The 23,469-nt window shown below is 36.8% G+C and overlaps 1 protein-coding gene across 7 annotated transcripts in view; it reads left to right on the forward strand.

Annotated features, from left to right (window-relative positions):
* The window catches only part of LOC139977545 (uncharacterized), a 270,650-nt gene that overhangs the window by 69,107 nt on the left and 178,074 nt on the right, over positions 1 to 23,469 (forward strand). The window lies entirely within an intron of this gene.

The raw sequence follows: 23,469 nt of genomic DNA on the forward strand, positions 1-23,469 counted from the left end.
GAGGCCTTAGTAACTTTATGTTTTAAAAAGATCACAATCAAAATAATGCACACATCTATTACACCTCAAACTTGCAATTTGTCCTAACAAAGCACCATTCTTTCAAAAAACTTTAAAAACCTTTAAAAACCGTTAACAAACATACACACCAGAACTAAGTTTAATTAAACTAGGCTAGCCCATTAACTTTCATGGCAAACCTAAACATACCCCTGTAACTTAGCCTATGTTACAGTCTAGCACGTAGAAGGCCTACAACAGGGACAAGGCCTACATAAACAAAATCAAATTTATGTTATAGGCCTGAAAACAGGCCTAGCCTAACGTAGTAGAAGTGATGTCTAACGTTGGTCTAGTCGTAGCTGTTAGTTACTAACAGGCCAAGCCTGAATTTTAGCCGTTAGCTGCATTTTAGGGCAGTATTCAGAGGGCAGTGCAAGTCAAGGCAACTGGTAAACGAATATGGAACGCGGAAAGGGTCAACATGAGGCGCTGTCCAAATAGGAATGGTCGTTCGCTCAAATACAGCAGCCGTCCATTTTGAAATCGCCGCTTAACGTGAGACGACGTCCACTTAGGGATGGCAGTTTATACACAGGCCGTCTAATCAGAGACTGCCGAGCAAACACACCCACATTTTCGGGAACCGTCCATTTAGAAATGGCCGTTGACTTAGAAACCGCCGCGACTGAGAAATGGTCGTGATTCAGAAATCGTCCATTCAGAGATTGCCCACTCAGAGAACGTCCATTTGAGTGAAAGCCAAACTTGCATATTGACATCACAGAGTCGAGGTGCGTCGGCCGTTCGCACTCGTACTCGTTCATTGAATTTTCAATCACAAAATGATTGCAGTTTATCAAATGTTATAAAAGGGGGCGAGCTATTTTAAGCCTCTGGAAAAAAAAGATCTTTCGCAATACAAACCTAACGTTATTATGATGAGTGTATGAGTACGGTGCTGGTGCTTGATCATCATACTAATTTGTTTTGATCCATTTCATACAGTGTCTGTTCGTACTCAATCTTCGGGAGTTTGTGCATGTTGAGATGACGTACAATTAAGTCCATTAGTATTTTTAATGAATAATTCGTGATTACAATTTTCCCCAAAATTATTGATTTGTTAGTACGAATTATAATATGCTGTAATGAAATACTTGTATGTTTTAATGAAATGTTACTTGTTAAAAATGAGTTATTACTTCATAATGATGAATTATTGATTTTTAACAACTAATGTCGTATTACTAAGTACCACACATGAAGAATTTTTAACTTGCAATTATATAAAAAAAATTATTTCAAACGAATTTTCATTTCTTTAAATGATTATTGACTTGTTAATACAATTGATTTGTTTTAATGATATACTATTACATTTGTCATGAAACGTTACTTTTACTTACTTTTACTATTGTGTAACGCCTGTAGTATTTCATAGTTACAATTTATTAATTCATTCTTGTAAATTAAAAATTAGATGTTAACATTTGTAGTTAACAGTTATGATCATCTATGGTCATCATGATACACATCACACTTTTCCATGGCCAAGAATATGTTATATTTGATGCTTAGTTACTGAAGCATACATGTTAGGTCATCACTTTCTTTTATTTTGACAACTGCTGAGCACATGAAAGGTCAAATTAATTAGACCAATGAAAAAAAAAATGGGCCAAGCGAGGGATGTTATTACTTTCCAAATTAGTTATTCCTGTTTGTCTATGAGTTGCCTCTCGCCCTTTCGAAGTTACGGGAAACTTCTTCGGCATTTTCGACCCCCAACATGTGGATTATTACTTCCATCTTATTTCTTTTGGATTCTTGAAACTTTCATTGCATGTGGTCTTCGGTGTACCGAGACGAAATTACTCTCCTGAAAAAGGGAGGGGCGCCGCAGGGCCGACTTGAATGAGGCGGGAACAACAGCGTTCTACTGCAACAGCTCGGTGTACGTTACTGGGCGGGAGCACAGCCGATAAATAGTCCACGCCCACTAAATACATACGTATATAGCCATTGTAAAGGGAGGACGAATTCTAAGTAGGCGCGGCTCAGCATCGACCGGCGATTTGTAAGTGGACGATTTCTGAGTCAACGGCCATTTCTGAATGAACGGTTTCTGTACTTCAACGACGATTTCAAAATGGGCGGCTGTTGTATTTGAGCATCGATATCTGAGTAGACGGTCTCTGAGTGAACGACCATCTTAGAGTGGACGGCGCCTCACGTTAAACAGCAATTTATAAGTGGGCGGCTGCTTGTATTTGAGCGGCGATCTCTAAGTGAATGGTTCATGGGTGAACGACCATTTCTAGGTGACCTAGCGTAGTCATGGTCACGTGACTTTATCCGTCGAACTGTTCGTTAATGTGAAGTAATGCCCAACCCTGACCAACGGCTAGCATCATGTAGACTTACACATCGATAACATTAGACCTAAAATAACGTTTGTTGCGGCCTTGCTACTAGTGCAAGCCTACTTCAGACTACCGAACGTCTGTTAAGACAGCAATTTAAATTTCAACAAATTTTTAAATATTTCAAAGCAAATAGGCTAGACCTTTCTACATCACAATCATCAAAACAAGCTTTACCTCCAGATTTGCCTTTTAGTGATGTTAGATTCGCTTCTGATCATTTTGTTTACAAAACGCAGCCATTAGTTCAGGTATTTCGATACTGTGGTTTTTATGAGAATGTCCCCGAATTTAGCATGTCAATAACGTCACTGAATTCAACCAGGAAATGTAGTTACAAACTAGCAAGTGATATATTTACATCAAGCTAACCAGGTTGTCGGATAGCTGCTAGGGGGTTAACAATTAATGGCTCTTAAAAAAACTGATCCACTTTGTGACACATCAAACCGATGAATAAACATTGTAAATACTAACAGTACCATTAACATATGTCAGACAATACAAATTAATGTGAATTGGATGAAACTTTCATACCAAAACTGTCTGAAAATTTTTTATACAACTTGCTTAATTTTGTTGCTTTATTTTAAGAATACTTTGACCATCCCCCATTCCCAAAAATAACTAAATAAAAATCAGGATTGTAACACATGATACCCATACGGGACAAACCATATTTTGCCCAAACAAATTGTCAAATGATTTGTCCATGTGATACCTACATTGGTCAGCCCATATTATGAACGTATGTTCTGGCCCATATACCATAAGGTACCTATATGGATCAGCCAATTTCTAACCCATATGGGCTTAACTATGTGTTTCCCATTTGACATGGGTTTACCCATGTATATCCTAGTTTGCCCATAAGGCACACTTTATGCCGGGTGCCCAATATGAAACCCATATTGGCACACCCGTGTAGATTCCCATATGGGCTGATCCATATGGGAGATACCTGGGATAAATAATTGTTAGCCCGAGCCAAGATCACCAAGGTATATCCCATATGGGTTCCCTATGTGCTTGCTACCTGGATATGTACATCGTGTGCAATTTTATGGGCAGGGGTAGCGAAATAGCGAAACGTTTTTCAGGCGAATGCTTTGAAGTTGTTGAAAATCCGGAAGTCAGAAAGCTTTGATATTCGTTGCCACGCTTCGTAAGATGGGTTTGATTTTTGTTATTTTTTTTTCTGGAAGAAACTAGAAACAAATATTAAAGAAAGCAATCCCTAATGGGAGCACATCACTTCTAACTAGAAGAAGAACGTTTTACCATGGTGAGAAAGTAGCAGCTCTGTGGTTTAATTAGAGGTCTAGTATATTCATACCAAGTTACTCAAGGGATTGTTCTTTGAGAGTGGCACTTCATTGTCATAGGAAATATTACATTGATGACCCTCTTCTGATGCCAGACGAATACTTGAAATATGTTATGGGATCACATTATGTTTAATTATTGTGGTCATACCAGAAGGAATTTACTGTGGCAATATTATTAAACTGGATGTACGTCAAATTCTATTTTGATGCATACAGATTGTAAACGTTTTAAGTACATTCAATCAGGTTTAAATATTAAATATTATAAACAGCACAGCCCAGCTGTTTATGGTTATGACTCTTCTAATGATTCTGATAGCTCCACCTACCACACATGAAATAAATCAGTGTTTCTGTTCCTTAGTTTTAGCCTTTCATACTTTGACCTCTACGGCAAAAATCAAAGCAAGTCTTTGGAATTCTCAATCAGGTAAAGCTATATATTAAGTTTGTAGTTCATGTCACAGTTGCTTTTTTAGCTATTATGTTTGCCAATGTTTGTAACCAATGTGTGTACAAGAATAACATTTACTGTATTTTGACTTCACATTAAAGACACAGGAGGAAGTTTGTTCTTTTCTACTTACACCGAACAGTAAGATTCATTGTATGTGAAACGTGTTTCATACGTTGTTCATTGAATTCGTCTTGCATCACATATCCAGTAAGCTAACAGGTGATACTACTGACGCCTCTCACTGCAGTATATGTATATGTTATGATGTAATCCTTGTAGTCACTATTAGGTGCAATGCTAAGAGGAATTTTAACTTCAAGTGATTGATCCCACTGGAAGCCTAAGTCACTCACAGACCGAGCTCTAGTAGCAGACCAGGTTAGATCATATGATGTTCCAACGATAACGTCCAGTTCATCTACATCTTGTGAATCCTATTTGATAGTTGGTCTAGCAAGCACTGAGGTAAATTAAACTGGAATTAAATAAAATTATTTTTGAATTAACATCATATAGTGCTAATTATTACATATAAATGTTTGTGTGATGTTGACATTAATTATTCTTACCGAGTTGAACCAACAGAACCGTTTTTCGCTGAGTGACGATTGAGGTGAATGGTTCATTCCTCCTAAATCAGTCTTCCCTTTGTTAATTTCACTTCTCTAAATAGCAGACTTACACATCTTACCACGTACACAGTTCAAAAGCTACATGTACATTATTCTACGTCCATTTAGTACCAGCCCCTAAACAATACTCCACAATTGGGGGACACAGTGACACACGATGACAAATTTGAAATGTAAACCATCCTTAAGTGAAAACTACATGTGACATATTTCTCAAAAACTGTATAATGTATTACAATGAAAAGTTTGATGCTTGAGGGGTAGTAAACGTCCCCCTCCAATTCACTGAAAGATGTCTGGTTAGCTTAAAGAAAACCGTACCTTCGACGGTGACATCATATTTTGTTAGATTGCTACCAAAATGAGAACATCCATACACGGCTACATCTACAGAGTATAACTAAAATAAAATAAAACTGTTAGCAAACTGCTTATCCACTAAAGAGCCTGTGTAGAAGAATGTGTAAAAGTTAATTGGCCTGACGTTTCGATCCTAGCAGGATCTTCTTCAAAGCCTAAATGACAAGTAACAGTAACAGGAGGGACAAAAACACGCACAGGATACAGGCAGGTTAACGAGCATGGTGAACACAAAGATGTAGTTGTAAGGGTATTATTAGAAAAGGGATGGAGAGAAGAAAGGAAGAAACCAACCGGGGAAGAGGAAAGGTGGAGGGACAAAGAGAGGATTAAGGGAAGGGGCAGGGAATAAACTTGGGAAGGAAAAATACAGAAAGGTGTGGAGAAAAAGTGTGGAAGAGAGCTATGTGAAGAGGAGTGAATGAGGGGGAACAACGGGAGAAGGAAGGGGGACAGAAGATAAGTTATTCATGTCCTTCCTGAATGTTCAGCCCATGAAGTTGAATGTTGCGAAACCTTTATATCCACAGCCTCTCTCTGCTGATTCGTACTAGATCAGGACGGCTACGTTAGGATTCAATCCCCTGTAGGGACATTTCGCCAACATACTGGATACCGCAAACTCTACAAGAGATCGAGATCAGATATATGATATTAGTGGTTGTGCAAGTGATGTGAGCCTTAATGTTGTGTCAGTTGCATGCTGTGGTTGGTGATGGAATTGGATTCATCTATGTGGTGGCTGCATATGGTGTATCTAGAAGTACGATCACATTTGAAAGTACCATGCTAAATGGGTGTGGGGTTACAAGTTAGAGGTGGAACAGCAGCTCGCACAAGAACATCTCGTAGATTGCGTGGTCGTCTGTAGGCGATGATGGGTTTTTCAGGGACGGTTCGTTGGACTCTATCTGAATTGAGGAGACTGTTGTGGTTGTAAGAGGTGATTTGTTGACGAGGAGGAAGATTTGGTTGGAAAGTAACAACCAGAGGAAGCTTATTGTCACGCACCCATCTGGCACTATGGCCCCTGTCAGTAAGGTGTTTTTCCAAAGCATCTGTATGGCGAATGAAAGAGGAATTTTTAGAGCAAATGCGACTCACACGCAAATCTTGACTATAGGCAATTCCAGATTTGTAGTGACGGGGATGGCAGCTTGAAGAATGGAGATACTGGTGTGTGTCTGTGGGCTTGGTTTATAAGTCTGTAGAGAGAGAACCGTGTTCCTTGCAAGCAGCCACATCGAGAAAGTTACCTGTTGGTGAGAGTAATCAGATGTTTATTTGGTAGTCCTGTGGAAGAATTGATGTGATTGATGAAGGTGAGCAGGCTATCCTCATCACTGGTCCAAACGAAAAAGATGTCATCAGTTTAGCGCCACCAGATAAGGGGACGGCAGGGAGCTGTACTGAGCATGCGTTCTTTAAGGCTAGATATAAACAGGCAAGCAAAGGGCAGCCGTTTCGATCGTAGGAGGATCTTCTTCAAAGGAATCATGACAAGTAACAGTAACAGAAGAGACAAAAAACGCACAGGATACAGATAGGTTGATGAGCACTGTGAACACAAAGAGATAGATGTAAGGGGATTAGTAGACAAGGGATGGAGAGAAGAAAATTATTTAAAATTGTTATACTTCTCCTTTATTGGTATGCTAATGGACGGAGGGTTCCCTGACTGATACGTCAACATTGTAATTGAGTTTCCAACTACTATGTCTGACCGTATTACTTTTGGAGTCTGCTCTGTTATTGTGCATGGTAAAGCTTCAGAATCCTTGGTTGTTTATGTGTCTACAGTCTGACATGACCCTTCAAAGAGACAACCCACTAAGCAACGGGGATAAAAATGTCAGTAAATTAATCAAATATCATATAATAAGTATTTCGTTTATTCGTGATATTAGTAAGTAATGAAAACAATAATGTGCAACAGTTGAGTACCACGCGTGAATGTGTGAAAATTGCTTCAATGAATGGTTTCTTTATATTGAAAATGACAGTAGAAATTGTCTTTGATCATAAATTATTTTTAGTACCTCATCACTTAATTTTTTTATGAATTCCACACTTATTTGTAGCATATTTCATGTGGAAACAAAGATTTATTGAGATAGCGTATGTTAATAGAGACTATTTAAAATATTTCTGTCACCGTTTGGATAATGTTAAGATGACTTCCGCCGTTTGAAGCAGCCTCGGGATTGTAGCTAACATATCCTGAACAAATAAGAGCAGAAAGACTTGATAAAAACAAGCATGCATTATAAACATAAATCCTAATTTAACAAAGTTTGAATTATCACAGACAAAGCCAACAACAAATGCTATACCCAATATATGCACATACATGTATTAAGACATCTAAGTATTATAGCTATCTATAGTTATTATAAGTATTAGTGATACATTTGGATAAGTTCTGAGAAAAATACGGAAACTAAATACATTAAAGTACAAACATGATTGTACAATTGTGACATCAAAGTAATATCCATTCCTGACAAACCCTTTCCATGTCAAAACCTTTGGCATGCCAACAATCTTAAGTATAATGCAACATCACTTATTTGTCGATTTGGATGTGTAGGTTTCTACATCCTGACATGACATTTACAGAGACGACCTTAAATATAGCACACATCATATGTTAATGTTCATTTTGTCGTCATATTAGCATTGCATAATATATGATATTGATCAAATGTAAACCCTGCATTTGTATCCTCCAAAGTCCTACTTCCATACATGCCAATGTAATTCCTTTTTTTTTCATTACTTCACTCACACCAGTACAATGTTAATTAAAGTGTTAAGCTCGCAATATTGGAAATACAAAAATTTCAAGATCTTTCACATAGTACTGCAGAGTACTGCTTCGCAAAATAAAATTGAAGTCAACATTTAACAAAACCAACAGCATCAATGTTTGTAAAATTCTACACAAGGACATCATATATAGTTAACGATGGATACCCAGGTTCGTTCTTTTATTGCCTGATACAATTCCATCCCCCCCCCCATCTTCCTTATGTGAGGGATGAAGATCAATAAATACATTCCTACACATATCAAAGTTAGCATGAACGTGTTACAACAATATATATTAGTTACATGTCAACTTCATATTCTTTGTAAAAGTACGTGAGCGTCACGTTTTGATCCTAGCATGATGCTCTTCAGAGGCTGAGGACAATAACAGTAACAGAAGGGACATACACACGTACATAATATACGCGGGTTGATGAGCAGGGTGAACACAAAAGAGATAGATGTAAGAGAATTAAGTGACAAATGGTGGAGAGAAAAATGAAAAGAAAAGAAACCAACAAGGAAAACGAGAGGTAGAAGATAAACTGTAGAAGGACAAAGAGATAATTAAGGGGAAAGGGCAAGGAGTTTTACTTGAATTAAAAATTCAATTTGATTCAATGTAATTGAAACATGTTTGTGAGTGACAGCCCTCCATAGATCTGACAATGTTGAAATAACATCAAATAATGTTCAACTTAAAACATGTTTCCTAATATATTATTCAATTTGTGGAACTGTAAAACATTTTTTTTATACAGGGGTAGTAATGAAATGTCTTTGAAGGATGGACACTTATCCAAATTAAGACATAATTCATTTTCAAATCAAAATTTTGCCCATCTATTTATTGCGAAGCAACCTTTGACCTATAAAGAATAGAGATTTGTGTTCGAAAAAAATGAAATGTTCATGTTGTAGCATTTAAAACCTTCAAATTATATTTGCGACGGATTGACAATTGTTGTGTGTTGGATAAACACCCATGAAATTAATGTCAAAGTTAAAACAAGAACTGTAATATTGTGACAATTGCAGTAAACATGATTAACCAGATGGCTAGTAAGCTTGGTCAGTCTTGCTATGTTTCATACGAGGATATTTAATGTAACACACATACAAAGATTTTCAATAAAATTATCAGATGAATGACTTAAAACCTAAATGACATTTTTCCTGATACAACTTACAGTACCCTGATGCATTTACTTATATGAAGGCTAACGATGGAATGTAAAGTTATCATATTTACAAGCAATGTCAGATTGGAACTTCCAATGACCTTTCAAATTTTTCAAAGATATATCGTTGGGTTATCATACTTTGACCGATGTTGGCATTAAGTGACCTTTCACTTCCGCAAAATATAATATGGTTAATAAGATCACAAGTGGAAGTATGAAGTTAATATATGATTCCATTCGGAAATTAAGGCATATACCGACCTCAAATGACCACTGACCTCCACATAAAGTTAATAGGTTGGATCCAATGCAGTTCTAGACGCGTTCTTCTTAATTTTAATTTCGCAGTTATTATATATAAAGGTAAATATGTTGTACTGTGTTGACCTCATATGACTGTTGACCCCTCCTGATTCCAAATAGTTGTTGCACTCAGTGAGCTGGATACATGTAAAGTGTGTGTACATTGACCTATGTTGACCACAAATGATCTTTGGTCTGCACTAATATTAATAACCATGATTACTCACAAATTTAGATCTACCTACAAAATAACCAACGTTTTCTTTTGAATTTTATGTTTAAAAAGTTGTTCGTGTAAAAGTAATTTGGCCTGACGTTTCGATCCTAGCAGGATCTACTTCAGAGGCTAAAAGTAACAGTAACGAAGGGGAACAAAAACACGCACAGGATACAGACCGATTAATGAGCACGGTGAACCCAATAAGATAGATGAAAGGGGATTATACGTAGACAAGGGATGGTGAGAAGAAAGCAACAGGGGAAGAGGAGAGGTAGAAGATAAACAGTGGAGGGACAAAGAGAGGATTAAAAGCACATGATATGGAATAAACTGAAGAGGGACAAAGACAGAAAAAGTGGAGAAAAAGGAGGGGAAGAGAGCTGTGAGAAGATGAGTGAAAGGGGGGGGGGGGAGAAGGGGGAGAAGGAATATAGGGAACAGACGAAAAGTTAGTCATGTCCTTCCTGAATGTTCAGCCCATGAGGTTGAATGGTAAGAAGACGTTGCATCCGGAGCCTCTCTCTGCTGATACGTACTAGGTCAGGATGGCTACCTAAGGATTCAATCCCCTGTAGGGACATGTCGTTTATGGTTTGGCTGGGAAGGTTAAAAATACTCTCCTACTGGGGTCTCAGTTTTCATGGTGTTGACTGTGGATCTGTGACCATAGGGAATCGCTTCTTGAGGGTGGTTTTGGTTTCGCCAACATACTGGTTGCCGCAAACTCTACAAGAGATCAGATAGATGGCATCGGTGGTAGTGCAAGTGATGTGACCCTTAGTCTTGTGTGTGAGTTGCATACTGTGGCTGATGATGGAATTGGATGCAACAATGTGGTGGCTGCAGACGATGCATCTCGAAGTACGATCACATTTAAAGTACCATACTGGATGGTTGTGGGATTAAAAGTTAGAGATGGGACATCAGCACGCACAAGAAGGTCTCGTAGGTTGCGTCGTCGTCTGTAGGCGATGATGGGTTTTATAGGACATCTCGTTTGAGTCTATCTGAAGTGAGGAGAATGTTGTGGCTATTAGAGTTAATATTCTGAAGAGTAGAAAGATTTGGATGGAAAGAAACAACCAGTTGGAAAGTAAACCTGTTGGTGAGAGTAATCAGAGGTCAATTTGATGGTGCTGTGAAAAGAATTGATGTGATTGATTAAGGTGAGCAGGCTATCCTCATCACTGGTTCAAACGAAGAACATGTCACCAATGTAGCGCCGCCAGATAAGGGGACAGGAGGGAACCATACTGAGCATGCGTTCTTCAAGGCTAGACATAAACATGCATGCAATTTTCATTACACAGGCTCTCTAGTGGATAAGCAGTTTGCTAACAGTTTATTTTATATTAAATAGCTTTTCAAACGTTGCTGTCCACCAATTGCCATGATAATTTTGCACTTACACTAACAAGGGGATACACCTAAATTATTAAGTTCCTCCAAACTGTCTTTATTGAATTATAGTGTTTAGAAAATATTAAAATTTCACCCCAAATGGTTTGTATACAACTTGTAAAAGTGTTATTCTATACAAAATCAACCATTTTTAAGAAAACCTTCGCAGTATCACCTTTTGGATTTGACTAATTTTAGCATCATTTGTTGTACATAAATCCTTCCGGGGGTCCTGTACAAGACTAAGACACTACAGGGTTAACATTACCAACGGGGTACAAATGGTCGACCTCGTAAAGGAACTGTACACAACTACGGGTGCGGGCCTATGTGTATATGCGATGCGCTAGCTCGAAAACACGGTATGTCAAGATATTCAGGACATGAACATCAAAGGAATTCGAGTATGTATGGTAGGGTACATTTATGTGGTAGAACGTTTTAAAAATAATTCTTTTAAGCACGATGTCCCCAGATAAAGTACTGGATTGACTCTTTTACACGTACAAGAACCATATTATTTTGGATAGAGGACAAAGGTCATTTGGGGTCAGCAAAATTCCAACTCTCAAATTATTCAATGGATCCCATCAGAGTATTACGATTGCAAGTTCAGCCCTTTGTTGTTAGAGTGAGCTCGCAATTAAATTAACAACAACAAACGATATATTGTGTATTTCTGTTATCGTTGTGGAATTATGTCACACGAGTCCCTGTCATCAAATGATATCAACACTGTTTTTTTATTTTTTTTATTTATACTGCTCTCAATCTGCAGTATTAACATTAACCAGGGTAATTAGCTTGCAAACTACTCTTGAGCCGCCTATACAATGTAGTTCCAGGCAAGTAACTGCTAGGAGGGGTTTCCTGCTGGTTATAACCAGAATAGAATGAAATGCAAATGATAGTAATCCCTAACACTACCAAATAAATATTGACCTAGCCTGCAATAATATTCATGAATATTTTAGAACAACACCAAATTATTGATTCCTTGCCATTTATTATGCAATTTGTTGATCTACAGTAGGTTTATGTTATCTTCCCTGTTGTGTAGGAACTTCCATGTTGTAAGCTTTCAATTAGGGATTGAAGAAACGTAATGAAAGGTGACCTATATTCATTGGTATGCTGGTCATCATCCTGCCCTTGGGTTGTGACATGTTAATGTGTGAGTGCTTGTACCTAAACAGATCTAACATTATATATACCTATACAAAAACTTAAAATTAGCTTATCTTGAGTTTATTACAATCTGTTGTCCAGCTATACAGGCAAGGTGGGGCCAAATTTGCCAACCTAAAATGGAGGTGTTACATTGTCCATGTTTAGGGAATTGTATCTCTCAACGGACAAATCTATACCTAGACAGATAGTTTTAGGACTCTAGCATGTTTTATGAAGAACTTAAGAGGACTCAACGTTGATACTTTGTATTGAAAGCACACTCAGTCGAGGAAAAATACGAATGTGGCATCTCGACTTTAAACAGCTTTAAAAGTTAATGTCCAATAACTCAAATTTTGCTCACGTTAACCCTCACGCAAACACAAACGATAACTATACTGTTTAATTTCTTGTCTAGCGGAAGAAACCAACAGCAATTACATGCATGAACATTAATGACACCAAATCTTATGATCTCAAAGGCATGTATCTATATACTCACATTTTGTTTCCAAGTACTTGTGTTACGTTATTTAGACATACTATTCCAGAGATATCAGTTTAAACTTTTATATTCACAAATTAATATCCAAGATATGCAGACGCACACACGCAATAAAAAATAGATTGATCATATGAATGTCGTGTGAAAAACCTAATATGCCAAAGATGGAAACCATGAAATATTTAGTTCCTGTCTTGTTTTCTTTATGACATTTGCATTTTATCTTGCAATATGATTAGTATTAATCACACAAGAGTTGAAGACGTCATAAAATGTGCTTATTATACACTAACACAGGCTTGTTTTTTTAAAACTGTAAAAGAGTGGATGCAGAAACACATAATTGTTGTTTTACCTCAGAGATTTAGCGAGATAGAGAATCCAGAGAACTACTCACACAGATTAGCTCGAAAGTGTCCATAACGTACATTCATCTTATACAGCTATTTGTACATTGTCTCCGTGTACAAATATGTCTACTCTTTGACAAAAATATGTATACCTCTTTTCACGAGACGTGAATAAAACTATTGAATAACATCACTTAATCTATTCCCTTGGATATCAATGGTCAATTGCGTGCTAATTTCACAACAGCTGTAATTTGAAGAGACGTCAAAACTAAAGAATGGTAAATCTCCTTGATGGGATAAATAACCGAATTATTTCTAGCGTTCCAATTGGTCGATGGTCGGGAAGGACGTTAAGAACGTATTTGACAGCGCCTTCGAAGCCGAGCACTTGTCGACAGCCAAAGCATGGATAATAGTTGAGCGCAGGCTTCAAACCATTTTTTCAAGCGCTGGTTGTCACTTCTCTTGAAAAGTGAAGGTCATAAACCGTTTCGCAACATCTTTTCTATTGGGCCCGGGCAGCGCTTATGCTGTCCATCGCAACTTTTTAACTCGATTTGAGAGAGAGTAATGCTTTATTTTATTTGATCTTGCCAACAACACTCTTGACTAGGGTGGTTTTTATAACAGTTTCTCGGTGACGGGGGTTAAGGGTGTAGTTCAATTGCCTATTTTACTTAGACAACTGTTCGCAACATTAGAAAACGACGGTTTGCAATGGGTTTTTTTTTCCCTCAGCTTTTTAAGTGGCTTTAGGCCTACATGTGCGTCGTTGGGTTCTAGCTTCGTTCCGGAACCACATAATAGTAGGTCATCTGTCGTTTTTTAGCAATATCTAGACACTGCGTTACTAGGTCCTCTGTGGATCAGGCTCGGTTTTCTAACATTCAGAAGGTCACGTTTGAGAGCTCTGACCGAGTTGTCTGTAGAGATTCATCCTACATATGTATAGGGTTTTCTACATTCAAGGCTTTATAGGTCTATGCTTCGTGATCTAGGGTGGTCCTTGTTATCAACTTGAATCGTTAGCAGTGGCCCCTGGGTAACAGATTTTGTCCGAGAAACTGCTGCAATAACCTTCAATATAACATTGCACTGTGTTTCGGCCATGTGCCTTTTTTTTGGGCTCAAGACTGGTTTCATGCTTTTTTCGACATAATTACTGGTGATCGTTCATGGTCAGTCGGTCTTTGTTTTAAATTATACGGAATTGATCCCCCGAATTGTCATGTGAGTGTTTTTCTCATTATGTTGTTTGTATAGCTTTTAATTAATAGTGTTGCGTGGAAGGAGTGAACAGTGACATACGGATCCAGGTCGATTTTAGGTTGGTGTTCGGGTTTAGAAGAATGGTGGGCCTGCTGGCAGGCCGACCGTTTGTACTTTTGTAGAGGTTTTGTGTTTAGTTAGGTGTAGAGGGGAGTTGGTGGTTTTAGAGGTATGTGTGGTAAGGTTTTTGTTGCTCATAAGTTTAGTTACTGTGCGGGTACGATGTGTCTTTCAATGCATTCTAGACCGTGATGTTTTGTATTCCCCTTGACGGATCACGTAAAAAGCAGTCTACCCTTTGAATTTATAAAATCATAAGTCATGGGGGCTGCTTTGGTTCCGCCGACATCAATTACATACATACTCTGGAATATTGCAATGTGATTGTTAATGGTAGTTGATATATGCAAGCTATGATTCGGTCAAACGATAAGTTAATCCTCAACACCATGATTCACAAAATGACCGTTTAATATCATTGCATGCGCTGTTCAAAACTGGACTTACTTTAACGATTTGAACCTCCAAATACAAATTGATTCCATCTGATGAAACATTTCCAACAAAGGAAGAATTTTTTTTTAATTAAAGGGTGTGTCTTCCAGTTCCTTAGACTATCGTTTAACTTGAAAGTGTGATTTCCATTCGATTTTTTGGACAGCACCACCCAACATACGCCCTGGTCAATCCATTTGACAAGGAATGCGAATTAGCTTCATGAAAATGCTATTGTTGTGCTATCCCAACCGATGGAGAATTACCCTCAGACAATGGGATAGTGTTTAGTTACTTCAATGGAACTGATCATCTTATAGGGGGTTAAACAACTACCACAGTACAAAGCAATGATGTAGAAGCTGGTGTATACCTTACATATATCTGCATAGGACACAGTGGTCTTTAATATGGAGATAGCTTATATGTCACATAAAATTAAGTATGCACATCACATCAAGTAAATATCATATATTATCTAGTGTTGTTAATGCCATCCCTATTTCATATTTTTGCTCATATGTTAAACAAAGTGCACATTGTAGAAGAGGTACGTGTGAAATAATATTTCGCTGGTTTATCATGCTGCGTTTTATCTGATTGTTTTGGGGTAAGGCATAATCCTGGTTGGTTAAATGTATTGATGTTATATGCTTGTAACTGTTGTTAGTCTCCGGTGTTTACATCACATGAGCCCGTTTACACAGTAAGAGCAGTATTATTTCCAAACATTTTCTTTCATTTTTCGACAACGAAAACGGATACCAAGTCATGATTATGTGATGATTACTGAGATGATTTATACATGTATTGAGTACAAATACGGGTAAAAACTAGTCACAAGTACGGCAAGAATGTACTCGAGTCAAGGTTTGAGCGGCACTAGTAATGTAAGACCTTTATTTATAATCATTTAAAGTTTACATACATATGTTGCGCTTTGCCTGTGCATTTGAGTCACTTCTATATTATAATATTTGCCAATTATTCCTTGTACACAATAATACTTATATGTTTACATTGGAACATTCTTGGTGATGAGGTAAAGGCCTTCGAACAGATTTTTAGGATTATCAGGGAATATTTCCTTTTGAATAAATACATTGTCTAACTGTTGAAGAATGTCATAGTTAAAACAGTATACATGTACAGGTTAGTCTTAAGGTTACATTTATCAACCTCAAATATTACATGAATCAGGGATGTACACAAATCCACCCGGTTGTATAAAGTACGTTTGATTACGTTATTAAAGACTTTTCTAGGCATCAAGCCAGAAAGCCTTTGCCCTCCTAGATATTTTCAAACTGAAATTTCTTATAAAACGTCTTTGCCATGCAAATGTGGTCTCGAGGGTAAACTTATCATGGGACATATGTTAACTGCCAACACTGACGTGCTAACATGGCTGATATTTGAACTGGTAACACCATTCAGCAAAGCGTTACTTGACTTGAAGATTAAGATAAAAAGAACATTAAATAAACGATAACTTTCCTGTTGTAAGGGTTATTTCTCATTGAGTTGTTTATTGTGACGTTATTCTCCTTTGTTCAATTGTTATCACTGAATCACGGTATTATGCTATATTTACTACAGACGTATTTTATAGAAAACAATTTGCATTTAATAACTGTGTGAAAATCATAGCTGTCTTTGCATATAGTTATTGTTTGCTACTACTAGCGCGATCAACTAATTAACTTTCCTTTATTCATTGTCCAATAAAAATGTCAGGAAATGGAAGTTATCACTTTCTTATAAAATTTACATGTAACATTGTCGTGGTTGCTTGTTTTAACTATTAACGTGGTTGCTTGTTTTAACTATTAACGGCTTTCAAAACTTGTATTTGAAAGTAATAGTGGTGTTTCGTATTTATTTTCCTTTTAACCCACATGTTGTAGTTTAGCTCTTTTTTCCTTTTTTTCTGCTGAAGAGTACAACTTTAAAGAGTCCCAAATAAAAATTAAAGAGTTTGATAACTCATTGTAAATCAATCCATTATTGTTATTACATAAAAACATAAGAGGCAAGTTAAATCTTCGAGTAAGTGAGATGTTTGTTTTTATATGATAGATAAAGTAAGCAGTCATTAATATACTATCAGTATTTGTCAAAAACTGTATTATTTAACTGGAAAGAAATCACGGAAATGTTTACGTCTACAGTTTTATAAGCATAACGTAAAAAAAAGCATAACATAGTTACCCAATATATGCAATCAATACTCTCTTCAAAAGAAAGACTGAAATTCCAGTAAAATCAACTGAAAAGGGTCTTTTGTAAATTCTGTCTGGTGCGAGTTGTCCACAGACAACTCCAAGAGGTCCAGTGATGTTATCACTATTGGTGTTGTTTACCGATCTTCTAACAGCAGCGATGAAAACTATTTTCTGCTGTTTGATTCAATTAAAAAGGCTGCTAAAGGTGATGTTGTTATAATGGGCGACTTTAATTTTCCTGACATTAAGTGGATAGATGGTTCCAGTAGTAGGAAGGGTAGTTACTTTCTAGATGTTGTACAAGATTGTTTTTTACATCAAAATGTTACTTTCCCCACTGGGGGGGGGGGGATAACATCCTGGATCTTGTTTTGAGTTCTAATCCAAGCAATGTCGTTGATTTGACGGGTCTAGGAAAACTAGGAACTAGTGATCATGATATACTAGCTTTTGATGTTGTTTGCAAAGTCGCAAATTCTGTTATGGAAAATCATGTTCAGTGGAAGAATCGCCGTCGTAAAAGTAGTATGCCACACTGGATGAATAAGAAAGTTAGATGTGCAATTAGGCAAAAACGTAGAATGTGGAAGTTATTTAGGAGGACTAAATCTGATTCTCTTTTGGCCAAGTTTAAAATTCATCGGCTGAAGGTAGAATGCTTAGTCTCTGATGCAAAATTGAATTTCGAAAATAACATTGCTCTAAAAATTAAGGATAACCCAAAGGCCTTCTTTTCTTTTGTCAGGTCAAAGCAGAAAGTTAAAGATGCAATTGTTTCTCTTAGGGCACCACAGGCTGATAATATAGTTTCTGATAGTCAGGATCTTGCAGATCTTTTGAACAGCTATTTTGTGTCGGTTTTTACAAGGGAAGATATGAGTAGTATTCCAGATTTTCAGTGGGGCAGTGATAGGCCTAAACTGGATACGGTATTATTCTCGGATGAGGTTGTCTTAAAGGAGCTGCTTCGTCTAAATGTTTCTAAAGCTTCTGAACCGGATGCAATCCATCCGTATTTGTTGAAGACATTTGCACACCAGTTCTGCGTTCCACTCTCATTAGCTTTTAGTAAATTTATGAATGAAGGCTATGTTCCTAAGGACTGGATATGTGCTAATATTAACCCAATTTTCAAGAGGGGGATAAATCTAAGTCCTGTCATTATAGGTCCGTTAGTCTCACTAGTCTTGTTTGTAAGGTCATGGAGTTTATTGTTAAAAAGTCCATGGTCTGTCACTTCAGCAGTCAGTCTTTGATCAGAGAGTCTCAACATGGCTTTTGTCAAAAAAGGTCTTGTCTCACTAATATCATTGAGTTTATGGAAGATGTAAAAAGGTCACTAAATAGGCAGAAGTCTGTAGATGTTGTGTTCCTGGATTTCCAGAAGGCCTTTGATAAGGTTCCCCACCAGCGTCTTCTACTCAGGCTGAAGAGTATGGGTGTCAATGGGAATTTACTGTCTTGGATCGAGAAATGGCTTGGTAATGAAGAAACTGGGGGTGATAATTAACGGTTGTGCTTCTTCTTGGCAGGACGTTACTAGTGGGGTTCCACAAGGGTCTGTTTTGGGTCCCTTGTTGTTCGTTGCCTATATAAATGATGTCGACTGAATTATTTTGTGTACAGCTAAGATGTTTGCTGATGACCCCAAATTGTATTCTGAGGTCTCTTCCAAAAGCGATTCTGAGAAGATTCAAACGGATTTGGATAAGGTTTTTTCCTGGTGCCAGGGGTGGCAAATGCTTTTTAATATTGAAAAATGCAAGGTAATGCACAATGGTATAGTGACCTAAGGTTTACATACAATCTTAACGGTGTGGAGTTACAGGAGGTATCTGTTGAAGGAGACCAAGGTATTTACATTGACTCATCTCTGCAACCTTCTAAACATTGTCTTGAAGCTGCTAAAAGTAGTAATAGGATTTTAGTTATGATCAAGATGAACTTCAGTTTTCTGAAAGAGGACATCATAGTTATGCTTTATAAGCAGTTGGTAAGGCCTCATCTGGAATATACGGTGCAGGCTTGGAACCCATATTTTGATAAGGATAAGGAAGTACTTGAAAAGTTCCAGAGGAGGGCTACAAGGATGATTAGTTCCTTAAAGAGTTTTCCATGTTATAGGCGGTTACAACTGTTGAATCTCACCACACTGGAGCTTAGGAGGTTACCGACTTTTTCCAGACGTGATTGTCTTAAACTCCAAAAGTCACATAGTATGACTAATATTCGGCATAACATTTTTTTTCTGATAGGGTCGTAAATGAGTGGAACGTGTTGCTTGAAAAATTTGTACTTGCAAGTAGTGTCAATAGTTTTAATAATAATAATCATCATCATCATCATCATCATCATCATCATCATCATCATCATCATCATCATCATCATCATCATCATCATCATCATCATCATCATCATCATCATCATCATCATCATCATCATCATCATCATCATCATCATCATCATCATCATCATCATCATCATCATCATCATCATCATCATCATCATCATCATCATCATCATCATCATCATCATCATCATCATCATCATAACTGTTATTTATATAGCGCAGGTATCTAGAGCCCATGTTCAAATGCACTCAATAATGCTTTGGACAAGCACTTTAAGCATTGTAATCGGGTCTGAGTGTTTGTGTCTTCAGTTTTTTTTTTCTCTCTTAATATGGTCCTCGTTGGGGACTTAAGTGTCCCTCCTGATCCTTTTTTTACTAAACTAAACTAAATACTTTGCGGTCTAATAGACTGAAATAAAGGATGTTAGACTGAACAGTCAGCAGTTTTGACTGGATTATTTCAGCACCAGTCAAAATTAGACTGAATACTTTCCAGTCTATGATATTGATATTATACTGAACAGTGGGTCTTTAAGAGTGAATTATTACACATCATAGCTATACTTTCAATCTTATAAACAGTCAATTCTTGATTGATCCCCCGTGTTGGCTAAGTGCTGGAATTCGTCGATACATTTACCATCAAAGACAGCATTCAAAGATCGATTAATGCAGGGGAATATACTGCAAGGTGCATAATGGTTTCTCATTATTATGATCTTAATTGTATTCCTGTAATGATCAATGTTAATCATGTTGGTTGTAGACAAATGATTATTTCAACATCAGTGAGCTATCTACTTTAGAAATAATAATTGTACATATCTTACTGGTATAACATGTTAGACAGTCTAACCTTTGGCTTCAGATAATACAGAGTATTAAGTTTGTCCCATATTGGTGGAGTTTGCTTCTACATATATATATATTTGTTTTCCGTTTTAGAGGTAGGTGTGGGCTAATGTTTGCAGTTATAAATTGACTTTTATATAATTATATAATTTCTATGATCCATGTACATTCCAGTACCAGCTTGTGCATTTCTTTTATCTTTCTGCTTTTTATCTCTGTAACTAAATAGATTAACATCTCAGAGCTGGAAATAAGTTTAAACGGTGTTAACAAGTAGCCTACATGCACCGTCGGTTCATATATAACATCAGCATCAGGCTATCAAGGACTTGATAAATGTGTCTTACTCTGGGATTCCCTTAATAAAGATAAAACAAACAAGAAATATGCGCAGACATTGCTAACATGTTAGTACATAATTAAATATCTGTAATTATTGATTTTACTGCATAGAAAGTTTAATACCACAAAACTAGAACACAAAAGTCCAAAGTTGTGTGTGCTTTTTAACTACAATAGCATTAGTTACTACGCATCTAAAGACAACAGAGTTCTTGAGCAAATGGGCACACAGGATCGGAACCCTCAAATCTTGTTCACTCAATGTACAAATCATGTGCAAGTTGACACTGGACATTACTTCCCGGGATGCAGCTTGTTGAGTAAGGATATGAAATCAATTTAAAGGAATATTATTATATAAATGTAAAGGTAGTTAGCTTAACCCATACGTGTATTTGAAATGAACCTAATTATTTAGGACCCCTGATATGGATACCTCAATCTTGTCGTGGGACTCCTTAACTTGAAACTCAGAAACAAATGATGCATTATTTCTATGTTCCTAGGAAAAAATAATGAAAAATACATATGCTTGGCAAATGAAGGCAGAGCTAGCTTATGTCACCAAAATTACAATATATCCTGCAAAGAAACATTGACTAGTTTAAAAACTATCAATAATGATAATAATGAGCGAGGGATAAACCAAAACTATTATTGGTGGCACTTTCTTGATTGCGAAAGCTTAAACAATTAGTGATGGGGTGAGCAGGTGACCATGATGTCAACTTTGCAAGAATTAAAGCAAATATTACGTTATATTGCATTAGAACCCTTCTTTCACAAAAATAATGTCGTATGTTTTTCTTTGAAGTAATTATTAAAAAGGTCTCCATGAATATTTCATTCACTAAATCATTTACTCACAAGACATTAACCATATTGGTGCTTTGTAGCATGTTTTCGCCAAAGTTTTTCGCACCGTTTTATAGGCTATATATCAGTAAGTTTAGTAGCAAGAGAGAAATCTGTCAGCATACATTTCTCAAACTAAATATGGATTGTGATGGGGTGTCAGTGCTGACAAGATTGTTAAAAATAAACCATGATGTATGTCTTTAGGTACAATTTTGCGTTCAAGGAACCAAATCACCATTTGTTTTGCTCACAGTAAGCCTTTAATGACACTTTCAAATGTTCTGTACTTTATTTTCAAAATTAAGTTTGTTTTGTAAATCTAAATATTTAAATATAAATCAGATAAAAAAACAGGCCTTCATTCACATATACACCAGTGTTTTTTTTTTTAGTCCTATTGTGCATGTACTGGAGGACACACTGTACATTACACAACATTTCTAGGAAGAAATACACAATTGGAAAGATGTGATTGCAGACTATCTATCATTACTTAATGGGGGAAGATATCAGCACTATAGGTAGGTTGGTTATATTTAGTACAATTACCAGTGTGATGAAAGCATCACTATTTGCATGTTTATTCAGTTGCCCTCTAACAATAATTTGTAAACAAATCATTTATTCATTATTCATCTTACAGATAATTCCGTACGTAAGTATAGGACTGCTCTAGTTCTACTTCTTGACAGCTTCCCATAACGGGGCATATCTATATTTATCGATTTGTGCAACATGTAAATAAGAGCAGTTATAGCGCAGATGTCTTCTAAAAATGAAAAGGAACACTATACAAATAATAGAACATCCCATATTTTGTCTAATAGGACAATGGTATGGACTATTAAATAAGCTACTTTCCCCATCACATGCTGGGAGATTTCCATCCATCTCCCGCAACTGTAACAGCTCCTCTCAAAATGGCTATTGAAAGTTTGCATCTAAACATTCCAAATGCTTAAAACACTGTTTCTTTTGAATGCAGGCATTATTCCCTGAATTATCACATTAATGCAATACATCACACTTATTACCCCAAAATACTTGACAAAAATTATTATACTTACTGTCACACTCATCAAAATAGTCGATAAACAAAGCCACAGCTGTTGAACACGCTTCATAAAGTAGGCATCAAATTTAGACAGGGAATTTTGAGAATGAACACGATAAATGTAGTCACAGGTCATAGTCATAGGTCTACCTAACAAGTATCAGGAGAGACTTCTATCCTGTCTTAGCCGTCATGTGCACTAGCAAATCTAGACTTGTGAACTAGTTATATTGAGGTGAGGGGTAGCTGATCCCATCCTGCTCCAGGGACAGTCGCTGCATTTATCATTTACCGGATGTAAGTGAACCACACTTTTTCGACCATGACCAATGGGTTTATAAGCAGAGGCCAATTGGCATTCAGTTGACCTGCATTGTGCTCATTGAATTCTAATAGACGGCTGAACAAGCAGTGTCTGGCTTGATAGACCATTAATAGCAATAACAATAATAGCATTGCCAAGTATTTCCTACTTCAAACTGCTATCTAGAAAATACAGTTTACTTACATTTACCGTTATATGGTTCATTGGGATATTTGGTAATATGGTTTTGGTTATTAGGGCATTGGCCGTGTAGTCTGAGCAATTTACAACTTAGTTACTGATTTATAATGGAATATGAGTACTGTTTACAAAACTAGTTTTATTTAAAAAAAATACATTAATGCAAATGTTAGTTTTACTACTTAAAATAGCCATTTAAGTAACTCTTAAATACTGGTTGCTAATTCAAGCCAACTCCTCATTAAAAATATTACTGCATTATTCATTTATGCTGATACTCATTAAACGATGCAGTGTTATTCAAGTGTAATTAATTACCAACTCAGGAATGTATTGCATTCTATGGAACTGCTTCAGCATTTCTGT

The sequence above is a fragment of the Apostichopus japonicus genome, chromosome 12 (genome assembly GCF_037975245.1).
Source record: "Apostichopus japonicus isolate 1M-3 chromosome 12, ASM3797524v1, whole genome shotgun sequence".
In the NCBI taxonomy this organism is placed as follows: Eukaryota; Metazoa; Echinodermata; class Holothuroidea; order Aspidochirotida; family Stichopodidae; genus Apostichopus; species Apostichopus japonicus.